The sequence below is a fragment of the Xenia sp. Carnegie-2017 genome, unplaced genomic scaffold, assembly GCF_021976095.1.
Source record: "Xenia sp. Carnegie-2017 unplaced genomic scaffold, XeniaSp_v1 HiC_scaffold_24, whole genome shotgun sequence".
Lineage (NCBI taxonomy): Eukaryota > Metazoa > Cnidaria > Anthozoa > Malacalcyonacea > Xeniidae > Xenia > Xenia sp. Carnegie-2017.
The window spans coordinates 6880882-6900241 of record NW_025813487.1 but is presented as its reverse complement, the minus strand read 5'-3'; the positions used below and the strand labels follow the sequence as shown (position 1 = coordinate 6900241).

The 19360-nt window shown below is 33.8% G+C and overlaps 1 protein-coding gene across 2 annotated transcripts in view; it reads left to right on the top strand.

Moving 5' to 3' along the window:
* Nucleotides 1–19136, top strand: part of LOC124451455 — a 100159-nt gene extending 81023 nt beyond the window's left edge. Inside the window, exons 1-5 of one of the 2 annotated variants that reach the window (XR_006950469.1) lie at nt 11222–11415; nt 14108–14178; nt 15051–15624; nt 16369–16459; nt 18393–19136. The gene's annotated coding sequence lies outside the window, so the exon portion shown is untranslated. Of the gene's footprint in view, nt 11416–14107; nt 14179–15050; nt 15625–16368; nt 16508–18392 lie in introns of those variants that run through there. The other variant, XR_006950468.1, reaches the window with a different exon arrangement.
* Nucleotides 19137–19360: the final 224 nt, after the last annotated feature.

The following is a 19360-nucleotide window of genomic DNA, read 5'->3' as shown; positions in this document are numbered from 1 at the left end:
GAGGAAACTCATCTCATTTTCTTTTGTCTTTAATGCGTTCGGTGCATGTAAACTGCGACGTTTGAAACAGGCCTTAGATTGAAATTAAAAGATATCACAAAAACACTTCAATCTTAAAGGAGAAGTAACATTTATATTTTTTGATAAGCCTCCTGAACACCACGTGATTTTTTTTATTGTGTATATAATTAATTGAAAGTGTTTTGTTAGTCCTGATTTCAGGACTTTCGTACAGGTTTGAGGAAATGGCACATTTGCCATGTTGTTCGTCATGGTCATTTTGCCCCAAAATAGTAGAGATTACTTCTGGTAAATGAAGAGAATACAAACTCTTATACGGGTTTTCGACTATAGCACTTTACCAAAGAATAAGAATATACAGAAGAGTCACTCGTGTCAGAACCTTTATTGTTTTTGTCCTGGCCCATGTCGTGCCGCGCATAGTAGTCGCCATTATTCCAGCCAGAGGATCAGGGTTTTTGACTTTTTCCAAACCTTCAAAATATTCCGAAGTCATTTTTTAAGTCAAAATATGCTTGAATTCATTATTAAGTATTGGCGTCATGTAATTTCTGTAGTTTCTATAAGATTTTCTCATCGTGGAATGATTGGGTGTCAAGGAGAAGCGCCTTCCTTTCAAATTTCGATTAATTTCATTATGGGTTAGCCGTTGGCAGTTAGCATTTGATATACAGATATAAGATTGAGTTTATATAAAATGTAACAAATTTGAAGATTCTTAAATTTGCCATGAGAGTTTTGCTAAATATCGACAACGTCTTTCCCATTTCCCCCGTATGTTTAAAGCTCAGTTAATTTTTCTCGTGTCATGGGCGTGTATGCTACTGGACGTAAGTAAGGAACCAAGGCTGTTATACAGTGTTAAGCGCCCAGGGTGGTATATCAATTACAGTCGAGGCTCTATAAAAGTCGTTGATTAACTTATACGATGGAAGACGTTTTCCCGAAGAAATTATTTGATTATAGTTGTGCAAAAAATTGATTGTATATCGAAAGTAAATATAATATAAACGCAATACGTGAAAGCATAAACAATAGAGAAGTGTTCATTAGTGTTTGAGTCAAAAGAATGATGATTCCCAGAAGTGTTTGGTTTTCTACTTTGTCTAAAATTGCCATGAGAGTTTTGCTAAATATCGACAATCTCTTTCTCATTTCCTCCTTATGTTTAAAGCTTAGTTAATTTTTCTTGTGTCATGGGCGTGTATGCTACTGGACGTAAGTAAGGAACCAAGGATGTTATACAGCGCAAAGCGCCCAGGGTGGTATATCAATTACGCACTCGTGTTTTGCGCACATTCTCCAATAGACGCTTTTCTTTTTTTACTTTACAATGTACATGTTCCTCGTTGCTGTAATTTCCCTGTTGTCCTATAATAACTTGGCTTCAGGAAAAAACCATATTTTTAAAAACAAATGGCGAATGAAAAAGAAGATCGTCATAAAGACTTCTTGCGTACTTTGATAATTTGCACAAATTCTTGCCAGATATTTGCTTCGCTATAATACATATCTTCGTTGAAAGCACAAAAGTTGTTTTTTGCTCCAAGGAATTTAAGACAGCATTAAAACATGCACAGGAATGCATCAATAGGATTAACATTGTGATCGAAATTATCACCATAGGTTAATATGTCACTTTGGAGTCACTTTTTCAGAAACACAACGTATAATGTATAATAAAATATGAAGAATAACTCACATCATCATATCATCAGCATCAACTACACCGTATAAACGTAGAATCTTGTCAATTTTCTCACATTAAGAAATACTACAATCTTGAAGAATAGATAAGATTATATTTTTCAGTAAAAAAGTTAAAGTTTTTAAAACAATGAAGGAAAATGTGATGTTTCCTACTTGTAGTAGAGTTAACATGTGCATAATTGTGAAGATACGTATATATATACATTAAAGAAATATGACCCTAAAACATATAGTAATGGTAATTTTTTAGTTACTTCAAACCCTTTCGTTCTACAGCAATTTCGCTTTTTCTTTTTCATCTTTCTCAAATCCAGCCTTCAACTGATCTTCTTTGATGCTAGCCCAAGACATTAGATGAGTAGAAAAGGCCTTAACAAAATTTCCGTTTTTGTCAATCGTTATAGCTCCTCCTGACCCGTTCAGCTTTTCTCTCAGTAAATTTACCACTAAATCTGTCGCTTTCTTCAAATAAAAAAGAAATTCAAACTTTACGAAAAAACTTGATTTGGAAATCGGTAAAGTCAAAATTTAGTAAACATAGAAGTGTATTTTTTTAGTATAGCTACCTGGAACACTTAAACTTTCCAATTCATAATAAATTTTCAAGTAACGATTTACAAAAACCTACCTCAAAAGTGAATTCGCGCAATACAACCATGAATGGATTTTCATATTTTTTTACTGGGTTCGTTTAAAGAATGAGTATCAGGATCATGCTTTGCGGGCTAAATAATGTTTATGTTTTCATACGTGAACTTTCGTCCACTTAAGCAATCCGATGCGTATTCAGTACAGGCTTTGTTTCGTTTATTGACTTATGTCATCATATTTATTTATAGGAAGCATTTATGATTGATGGTTTGACTGCTGCTACGATATTCGTGCCGTATTTATACGCTGTACTTATGTCTCAAATCAAGCATATTACAGCCGCCATTTTGGGGTTGCCTTAAATGGCCAACGGAGCGCGCAAAGCATGACCCTGATACTCAATCTTTAAAAAAATTTAGGGGGTTGCGCTGGTAAGGAAGTGACGTAAGACAAAGTAAGGATCTGGATTTTATGGCTGTCTGGTGATGCAGCCATTGAAGGTTGTGTACAAAGTTGAATCATTACCTATCGCAAAACTCGTTCAACTGTACTATTGATTTCTTTTGCTAAAAATTGAGGAAGTTTGAATGTTTCTTTGTGGAGCACTCCCCTGTAAACCCTCAGAAAATCTGTCTCTCTAGAAATTAGAACTTGCATATATGAATAGGACTCACCAATTATTGATTGTGCTATACAGTTTTGTATATAGAACTAGAATTTTTTGTGATTTGATTTAATTGGTAATCAGTGCAACTATTACCAACTAGACCTGCCTCATTCGACGACTTGTTGAAGAAAGAAGGAGAAATTTTGCGGCACGTGTACTTCACACCTTGCTATATGAATTGTAGAAATGGTGACCCGAGATTACTACACCTACAACAAAGGGAAAAGTTGAAAAGACTTCCATGTAAATTTTAATTTTTTTTAAAATAGTACCAAGAGACGTGCGGAGCAGAAATTGAATTCGGATAATGCAAACTAATGCTCGTCCTTCGGACGTGTGCAGTTTTGATAGTCTTTGAAAAACTCACTCGTGCATGTTTTTTCCAAATTGCACTCTAAACCATGCTATTAGATATATAAATATCTTCATGTAACATCATTGATTTTAAACTGTTTTTGAGGTTTGTTCCTCCAAAATCATTACGTCGTTTCCAATTTCAGGGAACACACTGCGGTAAGATCCACGCATTTTATGATAAACTTTTGTTTATCGTTCAATCACTTGAGACAATGGGAAAATAAAAGAAGTTAACTGGTATGCTCGTATGTGCCTTGATAAATTTGAGGGAATTTGGTGCAATTTAGTGTGCATGGAGGATGATTGGAAGCATAGGGATATTATCCAACTTACCTTTGCACTTAGGAAATGGAGGGAGAGAAATCCCGTGGATTGCCACATCATGTGGAGACATCCCCTCTTTAGTGCATTACAGAAGCGCCAACACAAAGTTAAACAAAGACGATGTGTCTACTGTAATGAAACGAATCATTCATATGTCAATTGTAAGGATGCTGCAGTAAGGATGATTTAAAGTTCATTGATGGAGAGGTTGAAAGGCTGCTAAAAGAAGAGATCATAGAACCAAGCAACTCCCCTTGGAGAGCACAAGTCGTTGTGGCCAAGGATGATAATCACAAAAAGAGACTTGCTATCGACTACTCCCAAACTATTAATCGCTTCACACAACTAGACGTCTTCCCGCTACCAAGGATAAATGACTTGGTAAATGACATTGCACAGTATCGAGTCTTCAGCACAATTGATCTACAAAGTGCGTACCATCAGGTTCCCTCAAAGTGGAAGATAAGCAAAACACAGCCTTCGAAGCACGCAACAATCTCTATCAGTTTACACTTCTCCCATTTGGTTTGACAAATGGGATTGCCTGTTTTCAACGTGAGATGGTAAAGTTTGTTGAACAGAACAGTCTCAACGCAGTATTTCCATACTTGGATAACATCACTATCTGCGGTAAAGACCAAAAAGAACATGATACAAACCTTGAGAAGTTTTTTACTGCAGCAAAGAGGAAGAGCATCTGTTACAACGACTCAAAGGTGCCTTGGTCTGTTCTCTTACTACTCTCAGTGGATCCAAGAGTTCTCCAACCGCATTAAGCTACTAACAAGCTCAAAGTCATTCCCTCTGTCACCTGAAGCTGTCAATACATTTGACAACTTGAAGAAAACTTTAGAAAGAGCCTTTGTTAATGCTATTGATAAAACTATACCATTTGAAGTCGAAACTGATGCATCTGATGTAGCACTAGCAGCCACACTCAGCCAAGAGGGCAGGCCTGTCGCTTTCTTCTCTCGCTCACTACAAGGGAGCGAACTGAAGAATGCTGTCATAGAAAAAGAAGCACAAGCTATCATTGAGGCCATCAGGCATTGGAGACATTTCCTGACAGGGCGACACTTCATTCTGAGAACCACCCAAAAGTCTGTATCATACATGTTTAATCAACGCAACCGAGGTAAAATAAAGAACGACAAAATCATGCGTTGGAGGCTTGAACTAGCATGTTACAGCTTTGACGTTGTATACCGCCAAAGAAAGGAGAATGTACTCCCTAATGAACTATTCAGAGCGACCTGTGCTTCTGCACCTCAAGGTTCCCTGTATAACTTCCACGATGCACTCTGCCACCCTTACCAGGCTTAACCACTTTGTTCGTGGCAAGAACTTACCTTATTCATTGGATGAGGTAAAGCATGTCACAAACCAATGTTAAATGTACGCTGAATCTAAGCCTCGATATCACAAGCCAGAGGAAGTCCCACTTATTAAAGCGACTCAACCCTTCGAAAGAATCAATATCGATTTCAAGGGTCCATTGCCAAGCAATAACAGAAACAAGTTTTTCCTGAACATAGATGATGAATACTCCAGGTTCCTATTCGTGTTTCCATGCTCAGATATATCAACGTCTACAGTAATAAAGTTCTTAACTTCACTATTCTCCCTGTTCGGCATGCCAGCATTTGTTCATTCAGACCGTGGTACATCGTTCATGAGCCATAAGCTGCATGCATTCCTAAGAGGAAATGGATCGACACTAGTCAATCAACAAGCTACATCCTTGCAGGAAATGGTCAGGTTGAAAGACATAACGGTATTGTATGGAAAGCTGTTGAAACGTCCTTGAAATCTAAAAATCTACATATTAAGTATTGGCAGGTTGTTCTACCTGACGCCCTCCATTCCATTCGCTTCTTAATCTGTAGGGAAAATTTCTTCCCATGTTTGATCATGACATGTCAACTACATTATCTTAAAGAAAATTTCATTCAGTTCTTATGCATGATCTCCAACATTGTTGACATTTCAATTAAGTCCGTTTGCTTATGGTTTTATAAAATGACCTTTGTCTAACTTTGATTTTTCTGTAAAGAGACTGCAGTTCGACGATAATGTCAACAATAAAGTAAAAGGTTTGAACTCGGGAGTATTGTTATATGTTTGTAGATGTAGATCGTCCAGGTTAGTAGAGTCCTGAGATGGACTATTTTTCTTGTTGTTGACTGACGTTTCGACAACCTTAGCCGTAGTCATCTTCATCAATGTCAACAATTTTGGAAATCATGCAGGAAAACTTAACTTCATCAATTAAAGATGGCAATTGAAAAACAATAATGAAGCAAACCAACAGCAAAAAGGACTTTCGTGTCAGACAAAAAATTTCCTTGTACAACGAAATTATTTTATTGACTTTTATCTTTTCACACAAAAATAGAAAAGGCAAACTAGTGTTTGTTATTGCACCTAATATTATGTTTTGTTAAAACGTCATGTAATCATAATTTTCTTGCAAATTTATTTGGTGCAGAATGGTTTTAATACTTCACGTGGCACGTTTTTTGTTACTATTTTACACTTAAAGCAAGTTGTTAGTAATTTAATCAATTCTATCTTCCACTAAAAGCATTTTTTGATACATTTTAATTATTGCGTTTTGATTTACAAATCATCGATGTTACTAAGTTATTAACTGAGACAAAGACAGCTCAATTGTCACTTTTGTTACATGAATATTTGCGTCTTCATGCATTTGAGAAATGTAAATTTATAATAAAGCAATGGCACCTTTGCCGTATAGTTTTCTAGCAAAATTAAAAATTTGGCTGTCTTTGTCACTGATTGTTAAAAGTTAAATCGTAACCTCCATAAGAAAAAGAATAAAACCATGTGTTACTGTACGAACAGGAAAAGTTAACAAATGTTATAGAAAGTTTTGCAATATAGAGAGAAAGAAAACAAACGACAATGTTGCACACGAAAAGATATTTAAAGACACGTTTTTAACATTAAATGAAAAATCGATGTCAGAGATTTTTAACGTTTGAACAGTTTTACTTTAATGGATATCAATGAATATTACGAAATTTCCATAAAACGAATAAGTGACGAATTAGATTCATTTCAAATCAGTAAAGAAAAATTTCAGTCACTTTTAAATACATTAGCAGTTGCTAAAGAACTTCTTCCTTGGGAATTAGTTGAGGACATACTTAGACAATAAGGTGAGGAAGACATAATGATGTTAGTCAAAAGAGACGTTTGTTAACGTTGTTGTCATTTTTTTTTGTTTGAAAATTGGCAAACAGCGAAACAATTGATTAAAATCTTTGACACAGTGTGTTTTGTTTCAAAAAGTGATATAACTGTTCTCTTTAGTCTCAGTCAAGAATTGTTAACAAACAAAAAAAGGCATTAAAAGACTTACTCCATTGCAGTTCAACAAAATAAACTTCGATATATTCTTCAAAAAACTCTTTGCCCGAATTGCTCTAAATGTTTGCAGGAGAATATGTCGAAGAATATGTTGTATAAATTATTAAAATATTGGTATTTCGTTCGATTACTGTTATAAGGTTTTTGGGTTAAGCTTGTCAAAGGTCAGCACGAACGTATTCAATTCTTGCACAATTGAGAGGGTCAATTAATTATAAATTTTAACAATAAGCATAGGAAGTGCAGTGTATTGTGGTTCGTAAAGATCTTGACTGGATTTATTTTGAAGAAGGTAGAACATTTTTGAAAGCAAAGCTCATGTATATGCTGTTTGGCAAGTTATTTGTATTGTTAAAATTTATAGTTAAGGAGGCTCTTATCTATGACATTACAGTCCAAATAATTTTAAATTCACTCTATTATTCATTCTGTACTTTACACTGTCTTACTACTATACATTCACTAGTATGAATGCTCGAGTAAATTTAAACGAGAAGTGTTAAAGCAGTTACATAGAAAACCAAACCACGTGCACCACTAAATGTGAAGAAACATGTGAAGAAGTAAAATGTACAATAGAAATCGACTTCATAATGGACATTCAATTTTGTGTTAAACAAGTGTTGATTGATTCAAACACACTCCAAACTATGTGTTATTGTACGAACGAGAAAAGTTAACAAAAGCTTTAAAGAGTTTTGCAAATATAAAGAAAGAACAAAAGCTACAGTGCTGTATGTGAAAGGATGTTCGGGGACACATCTATGACTTTTACTGAGAAATTTTAAATCAAGAATTTTTGCTCTGTGAACACATGTGCTTTGTGAATCAATCGTATTATTTATGGGCTGCGACAAAAGAGAACTTAGTATTGTTGGACAAGCGAAGCACGTGAACTTAATTAAAGTGTATTTGTATTAAAAAGTGTTAAACAATTAAGAGAACATTATTCACTCAAAGATCAGTGAGCATACTGGAAATGGATGTCCAACGAGATTTGATATTTATTAATTTATAGCATATTGAAAATTTGCACTGTCTAAATTCAAACTAAAGAAATGACTAATTTATCTACTAAAGCACTTGGTGGCATAGTTTTCTATTTTTCTCAAACCATAAAGTTTCATCTGCGAGCAGAACTGGAAGACAAAGGCTTTGTAATTTTACTGTGATATTGGTTATTGACTTTGTTGACAACACTTTTAAAACCTGAACGTGAAAAAATGGTCATCCACACAACCGTTTTCAAGGGAATTTCAAATGTTCTTGAAAAACTGTAAACAATTAAAGTGACTGAACATTTGTGAGAGAGAATAAAAGAATGTCGCATGATTACAAAGATTTTGTAGCCAATGGGCTATCGTTCAGTATTTTTGTCGATGCCTCAACCTGGAGTGACAGTTTCATGTCTACTTTGTTTCATATAAATAATATGTCTAGACTACATCAACATTAATATGTAAATGTGACGTCAATCTACAACGATGAGAATTATACGACACTTTGAACGTTTTTCTCAGGAAGTTAAGTTTTTTAAGGATGTTTCAATTGGTTATTTTCAAAATTTTCAATGGCTTTTATATGTGTCTTCAATAAATGTAGTGAAGCCAGTTCACTCATTAAGTTTTGTTTTGCAAATTTAAAAATTGAAAATTAACGTATTCTAAAGAAATGAATGATGATGATGCTCAAAAATTTGCATAGCACGACTAACACGAGTGGGCTATTTACATTACTAGTCAATGATTTATTGTGATATGGAACTATGTGTATGTGATATTACTGTCCATTTGAAGGAAATGAATTGTTCATTTTGTTGGACAAAAACATGCAGTTGATATGTGTGTGAAAAATTTTGCAAAAACATATAATGAAATAACTTTAGGTGATTTTATTAAGAAGTACTTGCATGACTTTTATTAATTTTGCACTGTAATATAGAATGTAGTAAAGAAATTGTTTTGTTGAAAAATTATTGCGTGTTCTGTGTGTGTTTGAATTATGTGACTCCAGTGATCTCTGACCTAAAATGCTGCTATAAATTATTTCATATTTATCACTATCGGCAGTTAAACCAAAAGACGTGCTATAAAGAAGAAAGTGATCTTATTTTTATCGACATCGAATTTTTGGCATTTTTCTAGATAGGACTGAGCCTTTTTTACGAAATATGAATCTTTATCAAATGTTTCCAACAAAAACAGTGTAAAGATTTTGTTTTTATACACAAGATAGAAAACAATAAATTTTGAGTGCACGCTCCTTATTAACTAAGGGCAGTATGAATATGCTCAATCCTTCCTCCCTGTGTTTGTTCTTCAACTGATGTTAAATAGTGAAAACATTTCTGCTCCTCTAGGGATTCTTTAAATCTGTAAACTTTGGTGTGATGTGGATCGCGTTGCAGAACTTTGATGATGATGATCCCAATTTTAATCCATTCTGTGGGAGGTGGCCCTGTTCGGTTTTTATATCTAATACCCTATGCTTTTTCGTGTGTTTTTGGAGCGTTAATGAAGGTGAGCTTCTCGGGTCTGCCTGTGGCAGTTTTTTAAAGGCTCCTCTAAAGTCTGAGTGTACAATAACTTATGTTTTTTTATAGTGTTGCTAAAATGTTTTTTTGGCAAGCCATAAAAATCAACAAATCTTACTCACCACATTTAATTTTCAACTGTCGCATTAATTTTTTTCTTGGGTGTTATATTAGTTGTAACCAACTAGGTTATCAATGAAGGTACTTCACAGTAAACCAATGTTGTTGTTTTGTGTTTTGCTTATCATGTATGTCAATTACACAACAGTCGAACATGTTGATTGTACTTTGTCATTTTATTTGGTTACTTTGCTGTGAGCTCTAACATATATATACATATAGACATATACATTTGCAAAAATTATTCCATGTCGGTTTTTAAGATGGAAAAAGTTTTTATGACATTTACAAGTGGAAAATCAATTGGATCTCCACGTTTTCCAGCATGTTGTCTAAGTATACCCAACCGAAACTAAGTAGGACAGCTGATGTAGTTTCTGGAAGTTGATATGTAACATTTCATATACTACTACTATACCTTAAATAGTTAACGCAGTCATATTTATAACAGATAGCAAATGCCTATGTCGTAATCAAACTTTAGTATGAAGGAGCGTAGTGCAGAATGCAAGTTTAAAATACTTCGAGATGATCTCATCTGTGACATTATAATAAGTGGACTTAATGATAACCGTCTTCGTGAACTTCTTCTTAGAGAACAAGAATGAACACTACATCAAACTGTACAATTGGACATGTTGCTGAGAAAACGAAGAGGCATATGAAGGAACTTCAAACGGAAATTAAAAGGCAAAGAATATATTGACAGTATACAGAAGAGAAAATTCACGAGAAACAAAAAAGAACATTGGCAGAGAATCATTCAGTTATGATAAATCCCTACAAAAAGAATGTAAATTTTATTCTTACACTCACAAGCGAGGGAAATGCAAGACTTATGGAAAAAATGCACGAAGTGCTTTAAGCTGAATCATTTTGCATGGTATGTCCAAGATAAAAGCAACACGATCAACAATTTCAATCACCGCTATAGTGAATTTTCAGACTATGATGTCAGTTGCTTTGTTTGGCATTTAATATAGACGACTAATTTTTTGAAAATAGACATGTTTCGACATCTCATGATGCCATCTTCAGTATGAGTGAATAAATAAATAAATACAGGGTTTATAAAAGCAATATGATACAGTAACAATGAGAGATATAAATTTGGATAAGTTATAAGAAGAATGAGGAAATGAGATAAATTAATGGAGAGCGTGTTGCAAACTAAACAAATCTTTTCTATTAATTTTATCAACTGCAGCACCAACTTTCAAATAAAAAAGCCCTAGTACCTGTGGTCTGTGGCAAACCATGAGGTTAAAAAATGACTATACCTTTTCTTTGTTATAGGATCTGTATTGTATGAGTTATTAGCAGAAAATACACATCGAAAAATTTCTCTCTTTCACATGCAAAATCAACTGATAAAGAATATCATCAGACCAAAACATTTGCAACATTTCTCCTCCCTCCCTCCTCCTATTACAAAGCAATAGTCTTGGTGCCTATGCAAGCGGAAGTAGTCGTATAAAAACGTCATTTAACTTTTCTTCATTAATCTTGTGTTTTTGTCATCGTTTATGTGGTTGTTTGGTTGTATGAGCTATGAAAAAATATATGTGTGTATGAAATTTATGAAATGAAAGAGAACAGAAATCGTCAGAATGTGCGCGCGAGCGATGCAATTTTCAAACGTCGCATGCTTCATGATTCCGTAAACACATCGTCATTAATGTCTGTAAAACGTACAGTGGTAAGTAAAGTTTTTTAATGATTTATAATATAGATTTTGAACAAAATTATCTGGCGAGTGCATTTTATTTTATAATTTGGGCATAAATGAAACAGTAATTTTGAACATTTTATGAATTATGCTGTAGAATATTGTCATTGTTATTGGGGTTTAGTTGAGAAGGACCTAAAAGGCATCACATTTGGTTTTTTTTATTCATTTTATTTTAAATTTTAGTTTATCAACGCTGCATTCGTTTATGTTTTTAATGAGAAAACACATCTTTGAATATAATGGTAGCAAAATATTTAAACAAAAGCAACAACCTCAGTTTGGATTTAATCAAATTAATGCCCAATACAATTATATTTTTCAAAACTTTGAAATACTTTGAGACTTAATATAAAGTTACCAGTCACACAACATCTCTTACTAATCTTGCATTCTGAAATATCTGTTGGAACATGGCATTTTTTGCTTCTTCACAAAACACTGTATGTGTTGGTTTTATAAATTGTTATATGTATGAATGTATGATCTCAAAAGCACCAGATTAATTATGGATTTAAAATAAACGACAAAATTTTTTATTATAAACATATTTCGACTTTTCAGTCTACTGAAGTTGACTTAATGTAAATTGATGTTTATAATGAAAAAGTTGTCCTTTATTTTAAATGGCAAATTGTTATATGTAGTGGGTTTTTAATTCACCCGACCATTTAATACAATTTTGAACAATGAAAAATTAAAATTGAATCTTGGAAAAGGTGACCATGTCTACTTAATATAGGTGGACTGTTCAGTATAGGTCACTTAAATAGTTTTTATATTTTGAATTTTTGGGACATTACCACATGATTGCCAAAAATAACCACTGTATGAAAAATGTATGCTCCAAACAGATGTTTTCAAACAAGTCGCTATCTTACATAATTCATTCATATTTAAATTGTTATGCATCAAGATCGTTCAGTTGTAGAGAAAAGTGTTTCAGTTCCTAAGTCCTTTACATAAAACAACTATATTACTATAAACCGAGGGACCCACAAAGTAATAAAAAAAATTTCATATAAGATAATTCACTTAAGAAAGACTGGCCAAAAAAAATTCCAGTACCACATCTTCCTCTATGGTTTGTCAAAACTACACATTATTTTTCCTAATTTCTAATTATTGCTCTAACTAGTAAATAAAATGAATACAATATTTGTCACATTATCAATGTCTTGAGAAATTACATTTTCATTGCCTTTCACATGTATAACAATTGTACTTTAGCATTAGATTCTCTTGCTTGAAACTCTTTAAGACGAAATTTCTTTAAAATGAAATTTTGAAATGAAAGCAATGAACTAAAGACTGCTGAATCTTATAGCAAAGGCAGTGAATATTTTGAAGATGTTATGTAAAAATAACAAATTTGTAAGAAATTTATAATGTACAAACTTACGAGCGGCGAAAGTTTGACATTTTCTAAAGAAATGAGTTCTAAAAAATCAACAAAGCCTGTTGATAGATGTCTTGAAGGCAGACTGGGATTTTTTCTCTGTAGAACAGAGCATGTGCTCAATACTGCCAACAATTGCAAGAGATACCATGTAGCTATGTACAAGCTTAAACCGTTAGCTACTTATATATGACCAACAGTGAGATATTAATTATCGTGCTAATTTCACGTTCTTTGCAAAGTTTTCATGTACCTAATATTTTTCATTGTATATTTAGCACACCTATCTAAAATTCACAGACAACGTATGTAGTTCTGGGTATGTGGTTATTGAGCAAAAACATGTTTAGATCACAACTTACGTTCAGTCGTATGCAATATAAATTTCTTCATGACATGGTGTACGTTGAACTTTCATCTTTAAAAACGTTGCTTAAAAAAGAGTGTCGCTATTTGTTGGCAACGTTAAAATTTAACTATTACGAATTTGCAATAAAAGTAAGATAATTACTCATATATTGATATATACTATTATTCCCATTTTAACTTAGGAAGAATTAGTATAAGAATTGTTTCCCTATCGACGATGTAAGTTTTCTTTCAACGAAAAATTGCTCTTTATTTCATATTTGTAGAGTGATTTACTGTAATCCAAGAAAACAAAAGTATTTTAAAAGAACTTTCTCCATTACAGCTTTACCATGTCTCCTGCCATTAATGAGATAACCACTATAAAACATGGACAGATTTACTGAGGAGGGGTACAGGGTGGGGCGCGCAAACTTTAGATTTAACTCCTAAAAATAAATTGCACATTCCTGTCGGAAACATTTAACTCCCTCAATTTTTGGAGAAACAAATCTTTAGTACAGATGAACTGAGTTTTTCTGGGAAATGTTTCAACTTTCTTTAATATCTTTGGTGACTGCACTACCAGACCTCTTCTAAAATCTACACTTTTATTTTCGTCACTTCTTTACCAATTTACTATTAAATTAGCACTTTTAATTTCCAGTATTTTCTTGCGTGTAGCATTTACTGTGAAATAAAAAATTTCTCTACCGAAGTCTTATGCTGTATATTGTTGAAGAATTCTTGTGAAACCAAAAATTCTTTCATCAAATTGACCAATTTTCGTCAAATACTGAAAGAAATTAAGTTAAATACCGTGAGTTTATACACATGATATTTAATCATATAGTATTTCTAGTCACGCAGAGATCATATGACATTCTTCCTGAGATCAATACTTTCATTTTCTAGTCATCGTATTCATTGGAGAAGACACCTTACGAAAATTTCGATAAAATTGTGCAAAGCATTTTCATCAAAAGGTAAATATCATGTATTAAGTATTTGTTGTTCGAATTTCAGTGACATAAGTAAAGTACATGGGAACGAACTCCTGAATTCGAATTCCAGTTTGTCACGGATTGTTAAGATTATTTCCGTGAACATTCGCTATCTATATGTTGCTAAAAGTTTGATAAATTGTATCACAAGATCGAAATATCTTCGAGTCTTCGACAGAAGATAAAAATCATTTAATAAACATTCGCTCCTAGAAATGTTGGGACATAACACTTCCCAAATTTGACTTTATTGTTACATGTTTCGTTGTACTAATCACTGCAATGTTTGATGAATTTTTGATATTCGTTTTTTAAGTAACAATAGTTGATATATGTGATTCTACAATTGTTTTGATGTGAAATTAACTAAAGCGCGCTATGCAAGATGATTATTGGCAAATTCTATTTCAAAAAGCGAAAGAGTTTGTGAAAATTTATCTGTTGAAATTCAATTTTATTCTTAAGGTGTCGACAGCAGTAGACTGCATTTTATTTTATTGCTTAGAGTCATAAGTCGACATATTTATTTGAGAAATGACAAAAGGCTACTCTCCTTAACGGCTTTCACTTTTATTATGCACCACGTCTGCGTCCGCAAAGAATGATGGGGTTTCATTACGACATAATGACGCATTTGCAAATGTGATATTGTATAGTTCGCAGTCTCTTCGTCATGATCATTCTCGTTGAACAGAAATTATGCTCGTTATTGACTTTAATGCATGGCTATAAGCACTGTACTTATTACGTAGTTGCAACTCTTGATGATTTGTAGTCGATGTTTATTGAAATTAAACGATAATTTGAAGTCAAAATTGACCAATTCATCTATTTTGACGTTTTTTTTTATTTAGGGCGGATCTCCACTAGACGATTTTTATGACGATCGTCTTAAAAATTCGCTGCGCCACATGCGCAGTAGGAAATAAAATCGTCAACAAAATCGTCAAAGACGATTGCAAATTGCAATGTGAAATTAAGAAAATGGCGGATGTGAATCAAACATTAATGCATTATTTACTTCTTCGAAGGCATTTGATTTTGCTGCATGCATGTAGAGTAAGATCCATGAAAACAAAGCGAAAACGACCAAGATTTTGGATGCGTAAACTGTACGAGGAAAGAAATGAGAAAGGAGAGTACAATTTGCTGGTTAAAGACTTGCGATTATACGATCATGAAATGTTTTTCAGATATTTCAGGATGCTACCTGACACTTTTGAGACCTTGTTGGGGTATATTGCCCCGATGATTTGAAAGAAAGAGACGAAAATGCGAGAACCAATAAGTGTAGATCAAAGACTTTTAGTCACTCTGCGATATTTGGCAACTGGGGATGCTCCTTTATACAGTTAATCATGAGCGCTGACGACGACGTTGATAACGTTGATCAACAAGAATTAGACAGTGTTTTATGTACTGAACAAGGTAACATGTTTGAAATATTAAAGAATTTTTATTAAATTATCAACCTAAAGATTAGAGTCCAACAGGTCGTTTCAAAGATAACCATAAGCGTTCGATTTCTTTGATATTTATTAAAACAAAGCAAGTGACGTTTGTCGTTTCGTCTGGACTCAACACATCTTCAAATGAGATGTAATTACTTAGGTAGTTAAGGTGTGAGGTTTGTGTGGATGTGTACTTACAGTGTAAAGCTGATTTTGAGTATCTTAAGGAAATGTAGGAAAGATTGCACAAGATATAAGGGGGAGGGGGTGAGTAATGGGGGGAAATTTACCATGAAAAGAGCTGAGGGGACGTGCATTCTCACCACCACCCCCTCTCAACTATTCCAAATATCAATTTAAGAGTTTTTAAGATCTGAAGAGAAAAAAGGGAGTTCTAGATAGTTGCTTCCTATAATAGGGCACACAGCAAAGTAAAAGTAATAAACAGAAACTTTTGAGCATCGTAGTAAGTCTATGTAATTAATCTGAGATGTCTTGAGTCAAGACGAAACGTCGCTTGCTTTTTTAAATAAATACTAAATACTGAAAAAATCAAATATCGATGGCTTTCTCAAACACGATCTGTTGAGATCTTATCTTTATATTTAGAATTTGATTCACACCTGGCACCTCAATGGGAATATTGAAATTTTATAAATTCTTATTAATTGTTGTCCACTCCTATTTACGATGTATTTGACATGTTTGACGTATTTTTTAGTTGCAAGCGATTCTTGAAATTCATATTCCATTGGAATCCTACAGTGGCAGTACGGCCCTACGAACGAACGATTTGTCTCTGAATCGAGACAGTAAACATCAATATGCTGTCCTGTTGAAGAGCTAGAAATCCTACGGAGGTAATGGTTACCCAAAGGATTAGGGAAAATTGAAAAAACAACACAGTTGAGAGAACGTTGCTAAATCGATCAGGTACAAGGTTTGCAAAAACCTTTGGTGGAAATAAGTAGTTTGACTTCTAATGTCAAATTTTCACATGTTTGTAGATGTAGATCGTCCAGGTTAGTAGAGTCATGAGAAGGACTGTTTTTGTTGTTGTTGACTGACGTTTTGACTTCCTTAGCAGTCGTCACCTTTAAAGTCAAGTTGACTTTCTCAGGACTCTACTAACAATGACGATCTACATCTAGAAACATGTAACGATACGTCCAGGTTCAAACCATTTACGTTATTACAGTTATTGATGTTGACTGACGTTTTGACTTCCTTAGCAGTCGTCACCTTTAAAGTCAAGTTGACTTTCTCAGGACTCTACTAACCATGACGATCTACATCTAGAAACATGTAACGATACGTCTGGGTTCAAACCATTTACGTTATTACAGTTATTGATGTTGACTGACGTTTTGACTTCTTTAGCAGTAGTCACCTTTAAAGTTAAGTTGACTTTCTCAGGATTCTACTAACAATGACGATCTACATCTAGAAACATGTAACGATACGCCCAGGTTCAAACCATTTACGTTAATACAGTTATTGATGTTGACTGACGTTTTGACTTCCTTAGCAGTCGTCACCTTGAAAGTCAAGTTGACTTTCTCAGGACTCTACTAACCATGACGATCTACATCTAGAAACATGTAACGATACGTCCGGGTTCAAACTTTTTCCGTTATTACAGTTATTGATGTTGACTGACGTTTTGACTTCCTTAGTAGTAGTCACCTTAAAATCAAGTTGAATTTCTAAGGACTCTACTAACCATGACGATCTACATTTAGAAACATGTAAGGAGACGTCTGGGCTCAAACTATTTACGTTATTACAGTTATTGATGTTGACTGACGTTTTGACTTCCTTAGCAGTAGTCACTTTTAATGTTAAGTTGACTTTCTCAAGACTCTACTAACAATGACGATCTACATCTAGAAACATGTAACGATACGCCCAGGTTCAAACCATTTACATTATTACAGTTATTGATGTTGACTGACGTTTAGACTTTTTTAGCAGTCGTCATCTTTAAATTCAAGTTGACTTTCTCAGGACTGTACTAATAATGGCGATCTACATCTAGAAACATGTAACGATACGTCCGGGTTCAAACGATTTACGTTATTACAGTTATTGATGTTGACTGAGGTTTTGATTTCCTTAGCAATCGTCAATTTTAAAGTCAAGTTGACTTTTTCAGGACTGTACTAATCATGACGATCTACATCTAGAAACATGTAACGATACGTCCGGGTTCAAACTATTTACGTTATTACAGTTATTGATGTTGACTGATGTTTTGACTTCCTTAGTAGTAGTCACCTTTAACGTCAAGTTGACTTTCTCAGGACTCTACTAACCATGACGATCTACATCTAGAAACATGTAGCGATACGTCCGGGTTCAAATCATTTACGTTATTACAGTTATTGATGGTCCAAAGTCAATTTGACTTTCTCAAGACTCTACTAACCATGACATTAAATAAATTAGAAATAACAAAAACATCAAAATCACGAGAATATGCATTTACAGTTTTAGAAAGTACACTGTAAATTCAAAGGTTCTAGTCATTGCAAACATAATTTAACTTACAAAATTTTCGTTGCATTGGCACTTTCAGTAAATTGCTTTAAAAAGAAATCAGTTGGGCGCAACTAAATATGTGAATAACCCTCCCCTCCTCCCATCGACTTTCTATGAACAGGCCTACTCACAGTTCATAGGGCCTGCCCTAAGTGATCCATTTGACAAGTCTGGTTGTGCTTGATTCTGTCATTTTTCTTTAAGCTTGTTTACGATGTATTCCACTATGACTTTCACGAGTTGGCTGTCTCTCACTGCATACCGTTCTCGACTACATTTTCAAACAAATAAAAAACCTTTTTACTAATTTCTATAATTTCTGACAGAGGAATCAAATCAAGTTGATGATGCCAATTTATTCCAGGAAACAAATCAAGATGAACTAAATGGACTTGAATTAATAGACCTTGAGGTCAGCAATCTCTTTGAGGACAGCAGTCAGAATATGGATTGTCATCTTGATTTTATGTCGGCTCCTCTAGAACTTTGATGACTGTAATTTGTTATGGCATGTCGAAATACAATTTGTCTTTTTACAACCATTGAAATTGTTACAATGATCATAAATATTACATCCAAAATGCAATTGTTTAGCAAACTCAATAATTGGGGGAGAACGTATTCATACATGAATGTTCTGCAGAATTAAATTCTTTTTGAAATCCATTGTTTTCAATAGATTAAGACATGCATTCATAAATTTGTACCCTCCCCCCTTCCTCATCAACGAGTTTTCTACGCTCCTGTTGTGGGATAGACAGAGTAAATTAGAACATAAATAGAACATTTTTATCATTAGTCCATAGTAAAATGTAGACTTACTCAAGTAAGTTAATTAAGGTTCAAATATCGTCACGTCCAATATAATACCAATGTCATTAATAGGAAAGTACATACAGGTTAGAGATATTATGGGAAAAACAACTTGATATTTTTTGTATCCAATAATTTCTAGTCAAATAAGGAGAATTTTACCGTCCAGTGCACAAACTTTACAAAGAGTTTGATTCAATGCTTAGTGCTTTTTAAGTAAGAATCAAACAACAGTAAAAGACAGCAAACTTTTTTAAATTCAGCGGTCTGTCGAATCTCATTCACGAGTGATCTTGACGGGCTAAACCATTAAGGAGCTATAATCATTCAAAATACTATAGTTTATTAGTATACGGTTT